The sequence below is a fragment of the Phocoena sinus genome, chromosome 16, assembly GCF_008692025.1.
Source record: "Phocoena sinus isolate mPhoSin1 chromosome 16, mPhoSin1.pri, whole genome shotgun sequence".
Classification (NCBI taxonomy): domain Eukaryota; kingdom Metazoa; phylum Chordata; class Mammalia; order Artiodactyla; family Phocoenidae; genus Phocoena; species Phocoena sinus.
This window is the reverse complement of record NC_045778.1, coordinates 47,297,859-47,319,094: the sequence shown is the minus strand read 5'-3', so window position 1 is coordinate 47,319,094 and position 21,236 is coordinate 47,297,859. Positions and strand designations below refer to the sequence as shown.

The following is a 21,236-nucleotide window of genomic DNA, read 5'->3' as shown; positions in this document are numbered from 1 at the left end:
AAATGGTCAGAAGTGTGCCACTTCTAGTGAAGGCAATTGAAAATTTAGAATATACAACCCTTGATATGAGATCCTTTTCCCCCTGCAAGAAAACACCCCAATCCCCACCCCCAAACGAAATGGCCAACTCGTGGTCCTACAGAGAGAGAACCCAAGGCCAATGGTTCCCGTGGCCACAAAGAGGAGGGACAGCTGATTGCTTGTGTGCAGGTATGTGTGTAAAACACACTTTAAACTCTACACTTCTACAGTAGGGAGAACAACTAACAGACTGCTTTAATATATGTCTCTACCTCCAAAAGCTTTTTTTAAATTTTTGTTTTGTGTTCCTTAAATAACATGTCCTGCCATTCTCATGGTCATCCATAAGAGAAGATTGGTCCTCATGGTCTGCAAACCCTCTGTTTCATAAACAGCAGCCTGTCTTAGCAAATGCTTTCTCAAGAATGCATAATCAAAGAAATCTTTATCTTTGAAAGTAGAAATTTCGATAGAACAATAATTAATTAATTCTTTTCTCCCCTGCTGTGAAAATTAACCTGCATTTGCTTTTTAGAAAGGGCTCTGATTTTGCCTGGGGCTGGGCCAGGGTCTGCACTGCATGGAGAGCTGGAGGTGTGGCTCTTTAGAAACTACAGGCTGGAATAGTAGTGATAACGGAGGAGAGCTGGAAGAGGAAGCAAAGCAAGGTGGGGGGCACTCGGAGAAGGGGAGCGTTAAGTCTAACTCTGTTCCCCCATTCTTCTATATCCCCTTCCCCATTGAGGCTACAGTTCTCAGGTTCTAGGTGTTTCCTGAATTTCAAGCTCTGGCCCCTTCATATAGTCACAGAAAAAAATTGTTTTTATTTACTATAAAGTGACAATACTACTTCACAGCAGATATTTCATACAAGGTAAGGGGCATCTGTAGGACTTTGAGAGTCAGACACACAAAGGAAAATAGAAGGACAAAGAGAGAGTTAGCAGTGTGAGAAATCCTGCCCACAACTCTGGGAAAACCTTCTATATTAAAAAAAAAAAAAAAATCAGGGGTAAAGAAGACATACAGATGGCCAACAGGCACATGAAAAAACACTCCACATCGCTAATTATCAGAGAAATGCAAATCAAAACTACAGTGAGGTATCACCTCCCACCAGTCAGAATGGCCATCATCAAGAAGTCTATAAATAATAAAGGCTGGAGAGAGTGTGGAGAAAAGGGAACCCTCCTATACTGTTGGTGGGAATGTAAATTGGTGCAGCCACTATGGAGAACAGTATGGAGGTTCCTTAAAAAACTAAATACAGAGCTACTATGTGATCCAGCAATACCACTCCTGGGCATATATCCAGAAAAGATGAAAATTCTAATTCCAAAAGATACATGCACCCCAGTGTTCATAGCAGCACTATACACAATAACCAAGACATGGAAGCAACCTAAGCATCCATCAACAAAGGAATGGATAAACAAGATGCGGTGTGTGTGTATATATATATATATATATATACACACACAAAATCGACCGTTACTCAGCCATATAAATGAATGAAATAATGCCATTTGCAGCAACATGGATGGACCTAGAGATTGTCGTACTAAGTGAAGTTAAGTCAGACAGAGAAAGACAAATACTATATACTATCACTTATATGTCGAATCTAAAACAAGAATATAAATCAGCTTATTTACAAAACCGTAAAAGACTCACAGGCATAGAAAAAAAACTTATATTTATCAAAGGGGAAAAGGGAGGGGGAGGGACATGCTACTCTATGTATAATAAACAACAAGGATTTACTGTAGAGCACAGGGAACCATACCTAATATCTTATAATAACCTATAATGGAAAAGAATCTGAAGCTGTATACCTAAAAATAACACAATATTGTTAATCAACTATAGTTAAATTTTAAAAAAATGTTTTAAAAGCATAATTTCCTCATAGGCAATGTTGTCTGTGAACAAAGGCAGTTTTACTTTTTCTAAAAAAAAACTAAAAGGAGGGAGAGGGGGTAAAGGAAGGGAATGAACCTCCAGAACAAAGATGGGCAGAGGGGTGTTGGGGATCCAGTTGGGATGGGTTGAGGAAGAGGAACTACGCACAGGTCCCTGAGACCTCAGGCTGGGGCTCTGAGGCTTCAGAGAGCAGACCAGGCTTTGGCCTTGATGACACAGGGCCTAGAAGCAAGGCTGGTGAAATGGGACCCAGCCGTGGACCATTCTGTGGGGAAACTGGTGGATTCACCTAGGGGTGACTCATGGGGATGGCTGAGATGGTCACCTGTCATGGGAGGAACATGAAAAGGGCCAAGGTTTAGCAACTAAACATGAGTATGAAGTGACTAAAATTAGGGCATGGGAGAGAGAGCAGAAAAAGCAAGGAACAGGCCTGATGGGGAACAAACAATGCATTTACGGAGAAGGGGCCCAAGTGTTACATGGGCACCCTGGACCTTTGAAGCCAGTTAATCATTCCTGAAATTCCTGATCCTGGTGGCCCTCTCCAGAGGAAGATAAGACCTATCCTCATGTGTAAGAATAACAATCTCCTCTGCTGGTCATTTTACTTGCTGTGATACCGTGCCCTAAGCCTTTGCCCTCCATTAAATTGCAGCATTAAAATTATGTAAGATTTTAGGGTGCTTCCGTTCATACAAGGACAAGTCAAAAGCCACGGTTGCTGTATTTACATAACACAGATACATTTCAAAAGAAAATATAATCCATACTCCTGCATTTTGCAAAAGCAATCCCATTGAAACATAAAGATGTTTACACAGTCTTTATCACGCTGAAGATGTTTTCATTTTGTTTGGTCCATGTCCCAAACTGTATTTTGTTTTAGACTTCTGCTCATTTTCTTTTGTTTGTGAAGGGCTATGTCAGGCCGAGTCTCCATTTCCTCAAACACTCTGGCTCCAAATGAATTATTGATTAGAGAAAAAGTAATGCTATCATCTAGATGCCTTGCTTTCTTCCATGGTTGCAGCTGTGGGCTCACCACCAGCTCTCCCTAACCTTTGTCTGAAAAGCAAATATCAAGTTAAAAGAAGGAGGGAACAGAACGTGGAATGGTGGGCTTGGAAGGGAAATGGTGAAGGTGTAGAGCTGATGGCATCCTATCAAGGCGGTGATGCAAGAGGAATTGGCCGTGGCAGTCAGAAAGATCCTCTAGCAACGGAGGCTTCCATGGGTGATGGTTGGTAAAGGACTGATAGCATCAGAGGTTTGGGTTGGTGGAAGTCCAGAAGGGCTAGAAGAGGAATCAAAAGCACAGCCCTTGATTGTAAACTTGACTGTGGCTCTGAGCCTAAATAGAAAATCATGCTAAGAGTTTGGGAGAGTCTGTGTGAGATATAGTAGGAAAAAAAGTAATATATGTTTACAAGCTAGATAAACTTGATTAAGACTGAGATGCTCTTAGACTGAGTCACACACCAGGGCAAAGACGACTAGAATTGACCATGGGAAGAAACAGAAGTAGCCAGGAAGAAACCTGAGGCTGAGGAGTTTTTTCCTTGTGTAGAGCAAGCATACCCTAGGAAACAGACATTTTGCAATAAAAGGGCAGTCCAGAGATGAAATATTCACAAATCCCGAAACTATTCCAACAACCCTAAGGGGCCCTCATCAGCACGGTCCTTCCTCCCTAAGAGGATCAGGCAGCAGTTTTCCAGATGAGATGGGGCACAGGGAAGGGAAGAGAAAGACAGCAGCCACTGGGGATCTGTGCGAGGTGTCATCTGAGTCATTTTGATCCTTGAAGCAAAGTGGCTGCATTTCCCAATGATAAAGGAGAAAACAGTTTGGATGCTTCCTCTCCAAAGATCAGGGGAAGCATGTCTCCCCAGTGAGGATTCAGGCCAACACAAGTGATATATCAAGTATCAGTGATGTCGAAGACTCAAATCCCAGCAATGATCTCCAGGATCCTATAGCCAAAGACGTCTGTGGTCCAGAACCATCAGAAAAAGCAGCATAAGAAGCTGTGAAGCTTCTAAAGTCCACTGTGGTGTGGAAAGAGGGCCAGGTAGGAAGGCCAAGTTAGGAAGATGAAGGTGGGAGGTGGACTCCAATGTGGTCCTGTAGAATAATCCTAGACAGAATTAGCTTCATATCTTTCTAAGACCTCTTCAGCTTCCAAAACACTTTTGTAGGCATTATCCCACTTAATTTCTGGAATCAGAGGGCCATCTTCAAATTTAGGCTCCACCAGTTCTTAGCCATGGTGATCTTAGGCCAGTCACCTCTATGAGCTAAAATATCCTTATCAGTTAAACGGGGATAATAAAACTATTGACTTCCAAGCATTAATGTAAGGATTAAGTGAGATAATATATGCCAAGCCTTTCACATGGTGCCTGAAAAAAATAGTAAGCACTCAATATGTTTGACCTACTCTTTAAAAGTATCCATAAACCTCACGCTAACCCTGTGACGTGCCCAGGACCGGTATTACCATCCTCATGTTACAGGTGAGGAAACCAAAGCTCAGAAAATGACTTGCCTAACACTGCAATGGTGTAGCCCCTCAAAGAAAAAGAATAGAAAGCTTTCTGCACAATCAAAAATAAGAGCACTGAAGACAGTGGCATCCTGGCATTGTGTATCCATGTGCTTGCTTCCCGTGGCATCTGGGAATGGGTCAGAGGAGCAAATGAGTTTCAGATTTTTAAACCAAAGGAAAATTTGACAGAAAATCTTCCAGCATTTTCTTTGCATCTCAGACACAGGACCATTCTGATTCCCATTCAGAAAGGTTTAAGTTTTAAGATCAGGAGGATCTCAGGAGACAGTCCAGTCCAAAACGGGAGGGAAGGATGGTGTCCATGGGAGGAAGATGTGCCACCATGGAAGCCTGGATGCCCTTGATCACACACGTGGTGCTGGTAAAGACTTCCTCTCATGAGCCAGCAGGGCCAAGGGCATGTGGCTGAGCTTTGAAGTTCATACCGAAAAACACTGACTTTCTGGAATCCGCATGGACTGACTCATTGTGGAGAGAGCTGACGACTTACTCCTCAAAGCACCCAAAACTTTAAAAAATATATTTCTATCACCCTTGTAATGAAAATCTGTTAATGGATCACAGCTATCTGGGCTTTCTAAGCAGAGTACATTGAGTATAACTCAACATCTCCTTGACAACTCAAGGACATCACCACGAATACCCATTATTATCCCAGCTTGTATACAGTCATTCTCTTGGAATATTTTGAAGCATAGTATAAAGGGGTTTCCACCAAACTAAATAGTTCCAGGTTATCGGGATTTCTTGGTACATCTCTGTGCTTCTTTTAATATTATTTTTGCCTTCTCTCTTACCATGAGCACTTTTTCCTTTGCCTGCCTTTATCTGTCTCCTGTTCTCTCCAAACCCCTTTAACTTGCCTTTTCTCATCTACTAAAGACAGCCATGCTCTGTAAAATAGGTTGTAAAATAAGTACAAATAACACTTTTAAAGGGTAAATTTTATGATATGTGAATTATATCTCAATAAAGCTATTTTTAAAGTGAACCGCAGACTATAAAATCTTACGAAAGGTGAGATATCACATCACTATATTGATAATAAACTATTTCACTCTTTTATTTAAAAATAAAAAAGCACAAATAGGCTCTGAGTGAGGACTTAGAATTTTTTCCATAAGTAATAAGCCTGAGAGTTAAGGTACGGTTCTTGAAACATCCATTTTTGTTTATTTGACTTTCTGGCACAGTTCTTAATCCTATAAATAAAGTTAATTTTAGTGTAGTATGACTCTAGATTTTTCTTATCAAAGCCTCCTCCATTTTCTTTTGTTCATTCATTTGGCATTTTTAGTAGGATGGTCTACTATGTGCTAGGCCCTAGAAATGAAGAGGAATCTCTAAGTGACTTAGATCTTCCTTGCATGGATTTTAGGTGTAAACCTCTAGGAAGTATGAGCTTTGATGCTTCTTTGATTTGCATTCCCATAATATCTCTATGACTCCTAGATCCAATCATACCCCAAGGAGGCATCATAACCAACCCACTGGGAGGCCAGCCCACTGCTGGAAAGCTGGTCCAGAATGGGGATCCTTGATCAGAGGAGAATGCTGAGAAGTGAACGAGAGCTACTTTCATTTGTTGCATTCTCTAGTATTTTTCCATGGAGCACCTAGAACTGTGTTACTCAAAGTATTTCTCAGACCAGCAGCATCAGCATTACCTGGTAGCTTGTAAGAAATACAGAATCTTAGACTATACCCAAGACCTATTAAATTAGAATCAGCCTTTTAAAAAGATGCTCAAGTGATTCATTTAAAGTGCCGAAACACCTGGCACTTTACCCACTGCAGTAACCACATCTTTCAGAGCCCTGGATGAACAATGCCAAACATGAGAGGCCACCACTTGACACAGGGGCACATCCCATTGGCCAGCAGGCAAAGATGCTCTCGATGATGCCAAGCAGATGTTCAGCATATTTGTTGAGCAGTCAGAGACCACTGCTGTTCTCTTCACCATGCCTGTCAGGTTCAATAACTCTTCTCCAATGACTCATCTCTTCATACACATGTGTTGTAATTTTCTTTAAAGACCAGCTTGTCAGCAGCATTCAAAGCTGGGTGCTTTTCCTTTGTTGCAAAACTTCATCCATATTCCTGGAAACACCCCCCAGCTCAAATTCAACTATAGTCTTCCTGACACCATTTCATTCATCCACTCATTCACTTGAAAAGTACTTACTGAGCAGACTATGTGTCAGGCACTGCCAGCAACTTCTGCATTTTCCATTCAGTGACCACCATGTAAACCACTTAGTTTCCACATTTTACATAAGACTGGAAATATATTTTTAAAGTGTGAAATATGGCTTCTATCCTTAATTAACTAGTACTATAATTGAGTAGGAAAGATGTATAATTTTGAAATTTATGGAGAACAAATTTTCAAAAACACAAAAGGATGCTATGTGCCGTACTGGAACCAGCACTGAATGTGCCTCAGTCAGGAGACCTGGGACCTGAGACCAGACCTGAGACCAGGTTCTGGTTCTTCCATTAACCTACTTCAGACTCTTTGACAAGCTTTTTTGCCCCTCTAATCTTCAGTTTTCTCAACTACTGAAAAAAGGTGTTGGACCATCCGATCTAAAAAAATTCCTCCTTGTCTCCAATACCCAAATGCCCAAGGATGGACCCTAAACTACATACATAAACTCAGAGTGAATTCAAGGTAAGAAAGCATGGGATCAATGGGAGACTGTACGTTATCATTATTAAGAGTTCTGGCTTTGATATCAGACAAATCTAAGTTCAAATCCTTGATGTGGTATAAGCTTAGCACACTTGAGGCCTTTGACAAGTCACTCAATCTTTTTGATCCTCAGTTTTCTCATTTGTAAAATGAGGATAATCATAGGATTATCGTGAGGATTAAATGGATTAATTCATGTAAAGCCCTCAGCACAGTGCCTGATGTAAAGGATGTGCTAATAAATGGTAATGATAGTGTTGATGGTGATGACGGTTGTATTTTCAGGGTCTTTTGAAGCACACGTCCTTTCCAGTAAGGATAAACTTCAACACTAGGTTGGGGGAACTGACAGGATATGGGATAAACTACAAGGAAACTGACCAGCTGGCAGCAGAGAAGCTAAAGGAAAGAACGATAAGAGGTAGGGAAGATGGGAATGCAGGTAAGCTGATGGACAACTTTGTTGACCAGAATGGATGGGGAAGGGAGGACTTGGTTTGATAGAAAGAGCTGGATGTGATGGAACGGTGCTTGAGTACAGTGGCTCTGGCACCTCTGTGCAGTCAAGGAGTTAAGAGACTGAAGGAAGGGAGACCAGCCAGGTGCCTACTGGGTAGTGACTCTTGGGTAAAAGGCTGAGAGCTGGAAAACAGGGCAATAAGTCAAGAAGGAAAAGCAATCCTCTAGAGGTAGCCAAGTGTCTCTTCAAAGATCCTCCCCAAGAAATTCCTCTTTGTCTTACACACACACGTTTAGCATTTCTTCCCACCCCAATTGAAACTGGAGGAAACACAGGACCGTGCCCATGTGTGTGAAGGTATGCGAGAAGCTGAGATCACATCCTGTCTGAGTTCTGAGTCAGAGAATCCCATAAGAGGATATTGAGGGTTACTAAGCAGGCCATGCCACTTTCAGCCTGGCTGTAGTCAGAGATCTGGTTGAATAAGAATAGGGCCCAAGCCCTCCAGGCATTACTATAGTCTATTACTGAGACTAAACAGTGAGCTGAGTGCTTGTATAGGCTGTGTCCATCCTCAGTCTCCTTCAGAGTCTGCACCCCAGGGCTGTCCAGGAAGAACAGAGAATGCCCAACAGAGCCATGGGAGGCAACTACTGTTCCCTAGAGACACCCCAGAGGTGGAATTAGGAAATAACTTAGCCTAATTACAGACCAAATTGACCAGAAATTTGCCCCTGGGGCTATCACTTGTTGTCCCTTGGCATGCTTCGTTTAGACTTGGTGCATACTGGGATATGTGCTCTTCTCCACAGCTTCCTGGATGGCAGACACTGCCCTGGCTGTGTAAAGAAACTGTCATGGCATAAACAGAGATGTGCCTGGAGAGGTGGGACAACAGAGGGAGGACAATTAACATTCCCCCCTGACACATGACCCACACTTCACACTGGGGTCAAGCCTGACTTCATCTCCCACAGCCCAGTTATCTTCTGCCAGGAAAAAAAAAAAAAAAGATGTGATGGGAGATGGGAGCCAGCTTTCAAAGGAGCACATATGGCTATGTCCCCAAGACCATAAGCAGGTGGAGAATTTACTTTATGCAAGTAAAGAACAGAATGGTTTCTTTGAAGTCATCACAGGAAGAGCCTCCTCAATCCCTTTCTTTCTTGGCCTTAACTCACGTATTCAGGAGGCGATTACTGAGCGCTGGCTGTATCAGCCATAGTCCTAGATGCTTTTATGGATTCCACAAAGTCCCTGATCATCTACGCAGTAGGTGTTGCATAGGGGGGAAAGAGAAGACTTCCCTGAGGCAATGACATTTGAGTGGGATCATGGGTGATGAGCAGTGTGTCCCATCCAGAAGAGGAGTCCAAGGCAGGGGGTGGGTGGGGGGTGGGAACTGCCATTTGAAAGGCCTAATCGGAGATAGCCTGTTGCTTTGGTGGCAGGGGAGGGAGGTGCCCTCTGCTGCTCGTGCAACCCAGCAAATATGGTGTTCTAGCGAGTGGAGCTCCATCCTTCCAAATCTCAGCTCAGTCTCCCCTTCTCCCATGCTAATGTTCCTGAAGGTACCTCCCACAGTCGAAAGCAACTGGTTATCCTTGAAGTGAGGACCTCTTTGTTCTTAAATGGCTTTCCTTCTCTGTTCTGTTTTGGTCCGACCCCTCCCTAGATCACAGCCCTAACACTGATAGCACTAAAACTTCAGCACTAACAGCAGCAGGAACTGAGACCTTATTTTCTAGATGGAAACTTGGGATCAATGGTCCAACGCAGTAATACGCACAACGGTGTGGTCAGAGCCTAAGGGTCCACAGTGATACCCACGAAGCTGCCTCAAGAAGCATGATAAAGTCCACAGGGCCGTTTTTCTTCCAGAGCAGCTCTATTCCTATTCATCTTTTGAATTGTGCATCCATGTAGGAATCTTCAAAAGGAGGAAGGGGCTGATGTATCCCTTCCTCTACTGCATATGGGTTGAGTGCACAGTGCCTAGTGGTAGTACATCCTGTCCTTGGAACTATAGATCCAAAAATGGGTAAGACTCAGATCTTACCCTCAAAATGCACTTAAACAAAAAGACAAACAATAAACTTTTACAATCTCCCGGGAAGGCAGCTACATAAAAACAAGAGTACTTAGAACACAGACCATAAGCCAGACTATGTAAATTCTAAGATGTGTGATCATGGACAAATTACCTAACTCTCTGTGCCTCTGTTTTCCCATCTATAAAATAGGCCCAATAATTGTACTTCCCTTGTTGGGCAGTTATATGAATTTACTAAGTGAATATATCTAAGGCACTAGAATGTCTTAGGAAAGAGCGTGACATGTATAAGCATCATGTAATGTTTTAAAAAGAACAATAATGAGGTGAGTGCCTTCATATGCCAAGTGCTGAAGGGGGAAGGGGGCACGCTCAGAAGAAGGAATAATTGATTCCGTCCAGGGAGTCAGTTAAGACTAACAAAAGGTGATATTGGTTCTTGCTCTTGAAGTTTGCCGGGCAGAAGAGCAATGGAAGGGTTCTCTGGGTTTAGGAAACAACGCTGGCAAAGTTCTTACAAGGCATGTTTTCTGATTTGAGATTGATTCCCAGTAAAAGTCTTAGAAAGCTATCAACATTGAATGAGGCTGGGAAGGACATTTCACAAACTATCTTGCAGCAAAGTGTACAGAATTACCAGACAGTGGGACAGGGATAGGCTGGTAAATGTTTAACCTACTGGGAAGTGAGGGAGGCCTGATTTGTAGCATTTGCTCATTTCTGTAATATAAATACTCCCAACATAGTTGATTTCAAGCTATCAGTGTTGTCAACAGACTCATAAAATTCCTGAAAATTTAACACTCGGCTTTCAGAAGCCAGTACAAGCAGGCTCCAGCACACCACGGCATCAGAAGCACTCTGAGAAATATAGGGCTTGGGTTCCCCTTACTTGGTGCCACAGAACAGTGGAGAAGACAGATCTGACGTTCTGCTTAGAGCACAGCTACGGCAAAAGTCTCTTGAGGTGGCCAAGCCCTCCTACTCACTAAACTTCCTGACTACTGAATCTGGCGTGAGTTTTATTTGCCAGAAACAGAATCTACCTGGCTCATTTAATCAGGAGGAAGATATTTTGAATTTTATTTTTTTAAAGGCTCACAGAAGATCTGGGGTGTTAGAAAAGCCAATCAAGGTTAGGCATCCAATAGCATTGCCCAAGACCAGGATGAGAAAATCCAAGCACTGAAAGGCAGGAACTCTGCTCAATCCCTGTTGTAGGACCCTTCCACCAGCCCCAAAGCCACTTCTGCATCAGGAACTGCATGTTAAGATCCCCTAGGAAGCTGTCGCTTCTGCTGCTGCTTCCACAGAATGCCAGACACCACTGCAGCAAAAAGGAAAGAACCGCACTCAGACCAAGCCCATTTGTTCTGTGTTCCCTCCCCTCCAAACGAATGACTCTACTGGGAGCTTGGGATCGGCAGGACGTGGGTCCCACCCCGCATGCTAGCAGCACTGGAGTCTGGGCATGAATTCTGCAGCTACTGGGTAAGAAGATTCCTAACAGGAGCATTTCCCCAAATCAGAGAGACAGCACAAATTTGGAGGGCAAGCGTCCTCCTTGAATTCCACTGAGATTATTTTCAAGTTCTTTTCTGTCTTGTACAGAAAGGTTTCCCCTGAAGCCATGCTACCCTTAACTTCTTTCTACAAAGAAAAAGGTCACCTGCTATGGGAGAAATGTTACACATTATGACTACATTCTTTCAGACAATAGAGAATTAGGTGCATCCCACTGTGTGTTTCTACATAATCACACACAAAAAAAATATCACAAATTCTAGCACTGTGTAAATATAGCCACACTTTGGAATCAGACAGACCCGGTTACCTAGCCTCTCTAGGCCTCAGTTTTGTCATCTGTTGAATGAGGATGATAATAATAATACCCTACTCCTTTGGTTGTGGTGAGGATTCAGTGAAATCTGCTATGTTAAGAAACCCATATCACAGTGGAGCTCAAAACCTGGTAAAACTTTTTGTAAAGGGCATTATGGCCTAGTGGAAAGGGTATGAATATTGGTGTCAGACAGACCAAGTGATGGATATGACTTAAGCCCCCATTTTCTTGTCTGTAAAATAAAGACAATAATAACTCCTGTCTTACAGGGCTTTTGTGAAGATTAAAAATAATGTGCCATGTCTAGCACAAGACGTAGCTTGTAATAACTGCTCAATTAATGATAGTCATTATCAATATTATTACTATTATTTACGTCATTATATGACACAGCCTAAGTGAGAACATCAGCTATTCCCAACGCGACTGGCCTCTCAGAAACTAGTGGGTATCTTGACTGAGAATTTAAGAAATGGCAAAGAGTTCTCTATATATTTTTTAATCATCATTTGTGTCATGCACTCTGGTTTATAAAGCATATTCACTATTTCATCTGCACCCCATGCCAGTCTTATGAGTCAAGCAGAACAACCCTATGAGATAAGTATTATTACACTACTTTGCCTCGATGTCAGACGAGTCTGCCTCAGAGAGGTTAAGTCACTTGTCTAAGTCACACAGAAAATTTGTGATAAAGCCAAGGCCAAAATGGAGGTCTTCTGGGTTTCTGTGGAGCGTTCTTTCCACCACTTTATGCTGGAAACAAACTTCATTGGTTTGCTCTTCCATTTATTCAACAAACTTTTATTTATTATCTTTTGTATATCAGTCGCTATGCTAAATAGGTTCTGTTGATCCAAAGATGAATAAAAGAAAGTACTTCCCCTCTAAGACGATTTAAGAAAATACCCCCCACAAACACCCAGGGAATTTAACAGAAAATACTTCTACCAATTATATGACTCTCAATGTTTTTAAAAATTGTATTTGCAAATAAGATGATCAAATTTTAAATGGGACAACTGCTCTCACTTGAGCTATAGCATATAAAATTAATATAATAACATTAAAAAGTAATATTAAAATCATTAAAGTAAGGTTTTTCAAAGAATTACTTTTCAACTGCTAAAATTTGTTTCATTTGTTTTAAATTGACTTTATTGCTAATAAGACCAGCCAATGTGCCAAAAGGAATCTAAATAGGATGCCAATACATACTATTCACAACACAGATTCAGAATTAAAACTCTTGGCCTTTTTTGGGTCCAGGTCTCCTTAGACAGTTTTCCCTCCAGCTTTGCTTTGACCCCAGCCACTGTGAGAAGAGGATATAAAACACTGTGGGTTCCAGAATGTTCTGTGCCCGGAAGATCTCCATTCAGAATTTTTGGCCAAATGTCCCATTAATTCCCCTTTGACTAAGGCACTTTGGGGTCAGATGAACTTGGGGTCTATGAAGATTTCAGAAAAGGGACTGGGTCCAGAGTTCACACCAAGGCTACATGTTTTTGAAACTTGGGGTGAAGCCAGACTCTGCTGTAGGGATTTAGGAGGGAGTTAGCTCAGGGAAACCTTTCCCTAATGAAAGAATTTTGCAGTTAATATTGTTGTTGTTCTTTTTTTGTTTTTTTAACCAATAATAATAGTGCCTGCCACTTAATGAGGGACAAGTATGGGTGAGCACTTTACATATACTGTTTCTTTTTTGAATTTTATTTATTATTATTAGTTATTTTTTATTGTAGTATAGCTGATCTACAATATTGTGCTAGTTTCAGGTGTACAGCAAAGTGATTCAGTTTTATATATATATATATATATATTCCTTTTTCCAGTTCTTTTCCATTACAGGTTATTACAAGATATCGAACATAGTTCCCCTTGCCATACGGCAATCCTTGTTGTCTATACACATACTCTTTCTAATCCTTATAAATAATAATGTTGCAAGGTATTATAATTTCTATTTTACAGATGAAAAAATTGAGGCTCAGGAGGGAAGTAATTTTTCCAAGATCACATAATAAGAGGCAGAAGATGACATTTAAAACCAACATCTATATTATTCCACTTTTCTCTGTGTCTCTGCTACCTCATCTGACATCTTCCCCACAAAACAGCAAGACTAGTCCTCAAATATATAAGGCTATACAGGAAATTTCAATTGCTGGTCTAAACATATTTACTAAACATCACCTAAACACCCAGGTCTATATTAGGCGCTCAGGAGTTGTGAAGAATTCTTGTTTTGGCATATTTCTTGACTTAGGAAAAATTTGCCTCTGTATCCTTTTCCCGCATTTTCCTATGATCTATTTTTCTAGCCACTAGACATAATACAAAAAATTAGAATCTTCTATGGCTTGGGAGAGCCAAATGAAAGATTTTGCTCAGTCAAAAATCATAATGATATCAATAGTCCATTTGAATCTCATGGATCTCAAACAACATAATTTGTGTCACAGTGACAATTTTTAAGAAGTGTCTCATTGAGAAAATTAAACCACTGCATTTGCATTATATTTTTAAAGAATTACCGAACCTTCCCCTACTTTATTTAACATTGCAAAGTTTGCTGTTGAACATCCTGTGAAAAAAACCCTGAGACACTTTGCCAGAACTGGCTGTAGATTCGTAGTATCATGAGCGGGGCAGTTGAATTGCACTGTTTGGTGACCCTTAAGAAGAGGGAGAGGGAGAGCGGGGGACAATATGGGGGTAGGGGCAAGGAACAGTATTTCGAAAAAGCACATTCAATATTATAATACAATGTTCTATTTAGAAAACAAAATACATTGCTTTCACAATACAAACTTTGAAAGTAACCTTGACAATAACTTCTTTGCTAGCAGTGCATGAGCGTGAAAAAGTTGGCCTAAGAAATGCTACTCCATATATATATATGATTAGGAACTCATCCACTTACCCCTCAGTCTTAATTCCAGAGCCAAGTTCTCATATCCATGCAAAGACTTGTTCCATTTGCAAAACTCTAAGTTGTCATTTCAGTGACTGGATTTCAGACACTTGTTTGGTTTTGTTGGTTTCATTTTTATCTTCCTCACTTAAAGGAGAAATAAACCAAAGCTTTCTTCTCCCTAAATGGCTTGAGAGGGAGAAAAATATGAATAAATTATGTTCTAATGGATTACTGAAGATTCCTACACATCCACCTGGATTCCACCCAACTTTTGAAGCAAAAAGCATAGGGCATTCCAACTTCATAAAGCAAGAATGTCTGGTAACTCTACTTCTGATTTCACGTAATTGAAAATAGGTCCTAGCCACCAACTACTCTGAGTCAGGGTTCATGTGCTTTCCTCCCTGCCACTCTAACTCCATCACTGAGGAAGAGTTTCAAATGGCCAACTCACCATCTTGTAAAGATTCCTATTCACCATCTCTGTTAGAGTAGAGCCTCAGGGAACTTAGGATACTTCCTAGTTTACAACTAGTTTGTTCGACTACCAGCAAAAATCAATAAAGTACTAAAAGGAAGGAAGGGCAACAAGGACATGTTTGACAAGGTGTGTAAATCCACATTTCTGATGGCAAAGGACAATGAACAGGGTTCATAGCAGCAAAAGGATAGTGACCAAAAGTTAAGACAGGACATATCAATGTAGCTGAAGAGCATGAGATCCAGGCCTTTTATTTAGGAGGAGAATCAATATTTGACATTTTCACCAGTATTAATTTGTTAGATAAGCAATTTCAATATATCATAATACTTATGATTCCCTTTGGCAGTGTCCTGATAATATTTTAATATATCAAGCCCTCTAAGGGGTGCTGGTTAGGGTCGTTAAGGTGGAAGGTGAGGGTATAATGGAACCAAACTGGTACAGACCACTCAGGGTCCAAACAGGAAGCAGAAAGCAATTCCTCACGCCACAAGGAAAATGGCTTCTGGGAGATGGATGGCCCAATGATACCTGTGTAATTTTAAGCATGGCTCTTTTTTTATGTGTTTTATATATTATGAATCCATCTAAGACTTAATTTGAAAAAAATATCTCCACTGCTGAAAAGGAATAAAGTTTAAAAATACTAGATGAGGGCTTCCCTGGTGGTGCAGTGGTTGAGCGTCCGCCTGCCGATGCAGGGGACACGGGCTTGTGCCCCAGTCTGGGAAGATCCCACATGCCGCGGAGCGGCTGGGCCCGTGAGCCATGGCAGCTGAGCCTGCGCGTCCGGCGCCTGCGCTCCGCAACGGGAGAGGCCGCAACAGTGAGAGGCCCGCGTACCGCAAAAAAAAAAAAAAAAAAAAAAAAAAATACTAGATGAACACCATTACAACAGAACAATCTTCTTATTGAGAACAATTTTTAAAACTGGATAGAATATTAAAACAAAATGTTCCATTAAAAGTATTAAAGAACAGGGAAGCCTTCAAGATGGCGGAAGAGTAAGATGTGGAGATCACCTTCCTCCCCACAAATACATCAGAAATACATCTACATGTGGAACAACTCCTACAGAACACCTACTGAACGCTGGCAGAAGACCTCAGACCTCCCAAAAGGCAAGAAACCCCCCACTTACCTGGGTAGGGCAAAAGAAAAAAGAATAAACAGAGACAAAAGGATAGGGACGGGACCTGCACCAGTGGGAGGGAGCCGTGAAGGAGGAAAGGTTCCCACACGCTAGAAGCCCCTTCGCGGGCGGAGACTGCGGGTGGCGGAGAGGGAAAGCTTAGGAACCGCGGAGGAGAGCGCAGCAACAGGGTACGGACGGCAAAACGGAGAGATTCCCGCACCGAGGATCGGTGCCGACCGGCACTCACCAGCCCGAGAGGCTTGTCTGCTCACCCGCCAGGACAGGCAGGGGCTGGGAACTGAGGCTCGGGCTTCGGTTGGATCCCAGGGAGAGGACTGGGGTTGGCGGCGTGAACACAGCCCGAAGGGGGCTAGTGCGCCACAGCTAGCCGGGAGGGAGTCCGCGAAAAAGTCTGGAGCTGCTGAAGAGGCAACAGACTTTTTCTTGCCTCTTTGTTTCCTGGTGCGCGAGGAGAGGGGATTAAAGGCGCCGCTTAAAGGAGCTCCAGAGACGGGCGGGAGCCGCGGCTATCAGCAAGGACCCCAGAGACGGGCATGAGACGCTAAGGCGGCTGCTGCCGTCACCAAGAAGCCTGTGTGCCAGCACAGGTCACGCTCCACACTCCCTTCCAGGGAGCCTGTGCAGCCCACCACTGCCAGGGTCCCGGGATCCAGAGGAAACTTCCCGGGGAGAACGCACGGCGCGCCTCAGGCTGGTGCAACGTCACGCCGGCCTCCGCCGCAGGCCCGCCCCGCCCTCCGTGCCCCTCCCTCCCCCAGGGCTGAGCGAGCCAGAGCTCTCAAATCAGCGGCTCCTTTAACCCCGTCCTGTCTGAGCGAAGAACAGACGCCCTCAGGCGACCTACCCGCAGAGGCAGGTCCAAATCCAAAGCTGAGCCCTGGGAACTGTGCGAACAAAGGAGAGAAAAGGAAATTTCTCCCAGCAGCCTCAGGAGCAGCGGATTAAGTCTCTGCAATCAACTTGATGTATCCTGCATCTCTGGAATACCTGAATAGACAACCAATCATCCCAAAATTGAGGCAGTGGACTATGGGATCAACTGTAGACTTGGGGTTTGCTGTATGCAATTGACAGGTTTCTAGTTTTATGTTTAGCTTAGTTTAGTAATTAGAGTTTATTATTACTGGTAGATTTGTTTATTGATTTGGTTGCTCTCTTCCTTTTTAAAAAAATTTTTTATACATAGATTTTTTTTTCCTTTTTCTCTTTTTGTGAGTGTGTATGTGTATGCTTCTTTGTGTGATTTTGTCTGTATAGCTTTGCTTTCACCATGTGTGCTAGGGTTCTGTCTGTCCATTTTTTGTTTTTTTACTATAGTTTTTAGCACTTGTTATAATTGGTGGATTTGTTTTTTGGTTTGGTTGCTCTCTTCTTTCTTTTGTTTTTCTTTTTCTTTATTACTTTTTTATTTTTAATAATTTTTTTATTTTTTATTTAATAACTTTATTTCTTTTTATTTTTTTTTTCTCTTTCTATCTTCTTTCCTTCTTCTTTCTTTCCGTCTTTCTCTTTCTTTCTTTCTTTTTATCTCCCTTTTCTTCTCAGCCATGTGGCTGACAGGGTCTTGGTGCTCCAGCAGTGTGTCAGGCCTGTGCCTGAGGTGGGAGAGCCAAGTTCAGGACATTGGTCCACCAGAAACCTCCCGGATCCACATAATATCAAACAGTGAAAGCTCTCCCAGAGATCTCCATCTCAACACTAAGACCCAGCTCCAGTCAACAACCAGCAAGCTACACTGCTGGACACCCTATGTCAAACAACTACAAGACAGGAACACAACCCCATCCATTAGCAGAGAGGCTGCCTAAAATCATAATAAGATCACAGACACACCAAAACACACCACCAGATGCAGTCCTGCCTACCAGAAAGACAAGATCCAGCCTCATCCACCAGAACACAGGCACTAGTCCTCTCAACCAGGAAGCCTACACAACACACTGAACCAACCTTAGCCACTGGGGGCAGACAGCAAAAACAACGGGAACTACGAACCTGCAGTCTGCAAAAAGGAGACTCCAAACACAGTAAGTTAAGCAAAATGGGAAGACAGAGAAATATGCAGCAGGTAAAGGAGCAAGGTAAAAACACACCAGACCAAACAAATGAAGTGGAAATAGGCAGTCTACCTGAAAAAGAGTTCAGAGTAATGATAGTAAAGATGATCCAAAATCTTGGAAATAGAATGGAGAAAATACAAGAAACATTTAACAAGCACCTAGAACTAAAAAGCAAACAAACAATGATGAACAACACAATAAATGAAATTAAAAATTCTCTAGAAGGAATCAGTAGCAGAATAACTGAGGCAGAAAAATGGATAAGTGACTTGGAAGATAAAATAGTGGAAATAACTACTGCAGAGCAGAATAAAGAAAAAAGAATGAAAAGAATTGAGGACAGTCTCAGAGACCTCTGGGACAACATTAAACACACCAACATTCGAATTATAGTGATCCCAGAAGAAGAAGAGAAAAAGAAAGGGACTGAGAAAATATTTGAAGAGATTATAGTTGAAAACTTCCCTAATATGGGAAAGGAAATATTCAATCAAGTCCAGGAAGCACAGAGAGTCCCAACAGGATAAATCCAAGGAGAAACACGCTGAGACACATATTAATCAAACTATCAAAAATTAAATACAAAGAAAAAATATTAAAAGCAGCAAGGGAAAAGCAGCAAATAAAATACAAGGGAATCCCCATAAGGTTAACAGCTGATCTTTCAGCAGAAACTCTGCAAGCCAGAAGGGAGCGGCACGACATATTTAAAGTGAGGAAAGGGAAAAACCTACAACCAAGATTACTCTACCCAGCAAGGATCTCATTCGAATTTGATGGAGAAATTAAAAGCTTTACAGACAAACAAAAGCTAAGAGAATTGAGCACCACCAAACCAGCTGTAGAACAAATGCTAAAGGAACTTCTCTAGGCAGGAAACACAAGAGAAGGAAAAGACCTACAATAACAAACCCAAAACAATTAAGAAAATGGGAATAGGAACATACATATCAATAATTACCTTAAATGTAAATGGATTAAATGCTCCCACCAAAAGACACAGACTGGCTGAATGGATACAAACACGAGACCCATATATATGCTGTCTACAAGAAACCCACTTCAGACCTAGGGACACATACAGACTGAAAGTGAGGGGATGGAAAAGGATATTCCATGCAAATGGAAATCTAAAGAAAGTGGGATTAGCAATTCTCATATCAGACAAAATAGACTTTAAAATAAAGACTATTACAAGAGACAAAGAAAGCCACTACATAATGATCAAGGGATCGATCCAAGAAGAAGATAGAACAATTGTAAATATTTATGCACCCAACATAGGAGCACCTCAACACATAAGGCAAATGCTAACAGCCATAAAAGGGGAAATCGAAAAACAAACAAACAAAACAACTAATACTAAACTTTCTTTGTGTTATTTGTATGGAAATATGTTAATATAAATGTTTCAGACATTACATGAAATTTCTAAAAATCTTATAAGTATAATAAGTCATAATTCTAATTATTACTTTAAAATGTATATCTCAGAAATAACTAAATTTCCTTGTCAATTGCATTATTATGAACTTTCATCAAATCTTTAACCGTGGTCATTTTTAAGTCTTTTGTCATTTACAGAAAGTTCTGGGTATACTCTGATGCTTTTGCAAATATGTTCCTATAAAAGGGTTTCATCTTCAAGGAATTCATGGAAAAGACTCTGACAAGTAGAGGTTTCTGGTAACTGACTATACTGCTGAACTGAATGAATAGGCATTTTCAGAACTCTAATGGAGAACTGATGAATTCATAAAAGTGCTAACAAAAGATCAAGATGAAAAAAAAATTAATTACATGGGACTGAGTGAACTGAAGAGGATGATTATAATTTTTGTGACTTTCTGTTTGAATAAAAAAAAGGGGGGGGAGGGCTTCCCTGGTGGTGCAGTGGTTGAGAGTCCGCCTGCCGATGCAGGGGACACGGGTTCGTGCCCCGGTCCAGGAAGATCCCACATGCCGTGGAGCGGCTGGGCCCGTGAGCCATGGCCACTGAGCCGTCGCGTCCGGAGCCTGTGGTCTGCAACGGGAGAGGCCACAACAGTGAGAGGCCCGCGTACCACCAAAAGAAAAAAAAAAAAAGGGAGGGGGGAATCAACAGTAACACAATCATAGTAGGGGACTTTAACACCCCACTTTCACCAATGGACAGATCATCCAAAATGAAAATAAATAAGGAAACACAAGCTTTAAATCATACTTTAATCAAGACGGACTTAACTGATATTTATAGGACATTCTATCTAAAAACAACAGAATACACTTTCTTCTCAAGTGCTTGTGGAACATTCTCCAGGATAGATCATATCTGGGGTCACAAATCAAGTCTTGGTAAATTTAAGAAAATTAAAATTTTATCACGTATCTTTTCCAACCACAATGCTATGAGACTAGATATCAATTACAGGAAAAAATCTGTGAAAAATACAAACACATGGAGGCTAAACAATACACTACTTAATAACCAAGAGATCACTGAAGAAATCAAAAAATACCTAGAAACAAATGACAATGAAAGCACCACGACCCAAAACCTATGGGATACAGCAAAAGCAGTTCCAAGAGGGAAGTTTATAGCAATACAATTCTACCTCAAGAAACATGAAACATCTCAGATAAACAACCTAACATTACACCTAAAGCAATTGGAGAAAGAAGAAAAACCCCAAAGTGAGCAGAAGGAAAGAAAGAATAAATATCAGATCAGAAATAAATGAAAAAAAAAATGAAGGAAAAGATAACAAAGATCAATAAAACTAAAAGCTGGTTCTTTGAGAAGATAAACAAAATTGACAAACCATTAGCCAGACTCATCAAGAATAAAAAAAGGGATAAGACTCAAATCAATAGAATTAGAAATGAAAAAAAGAAGTAACAACTGACACTGCAGAAATACAAAGGATCATGAGAGATCACTGCAAGCAACTATATGCCACTAAAAGGGACAACCTGGAAGAAATGGACAAATTCTTAGGAAAGCACAACCTTCCAAGACTGAACCAGGAAGAAATAGAAAATATACAGAGACCAATCACAAGCACTG

The 21,236-nt window shown here is 41.4% G+C and overlaps 1 long non-coding RNA gene across 6 annotated transcripts in view; it reads right to left on the bottom strand.

Moving 5' to 3' along the window:
• The window catches only part of LOC116741941, a 453,695-nt gene that overhangs the window by 383,927 nt on the left and 48,532 nt on the right, over nt 1-21,236 (bottom strand). For all 6 annotated transcript variants that reach the window (XR_004346311.1, XR_004346310.1, XR_004346314.1 and 3 more), the window contains exon 2: nt 14,497-14,676. This is a non-coding gene — a long non-coding RNA (uncharacterized LOC116741941). The remainder of the gene's footprint in view (nt 1-14,496; nt 14,677-21,236) is intronic.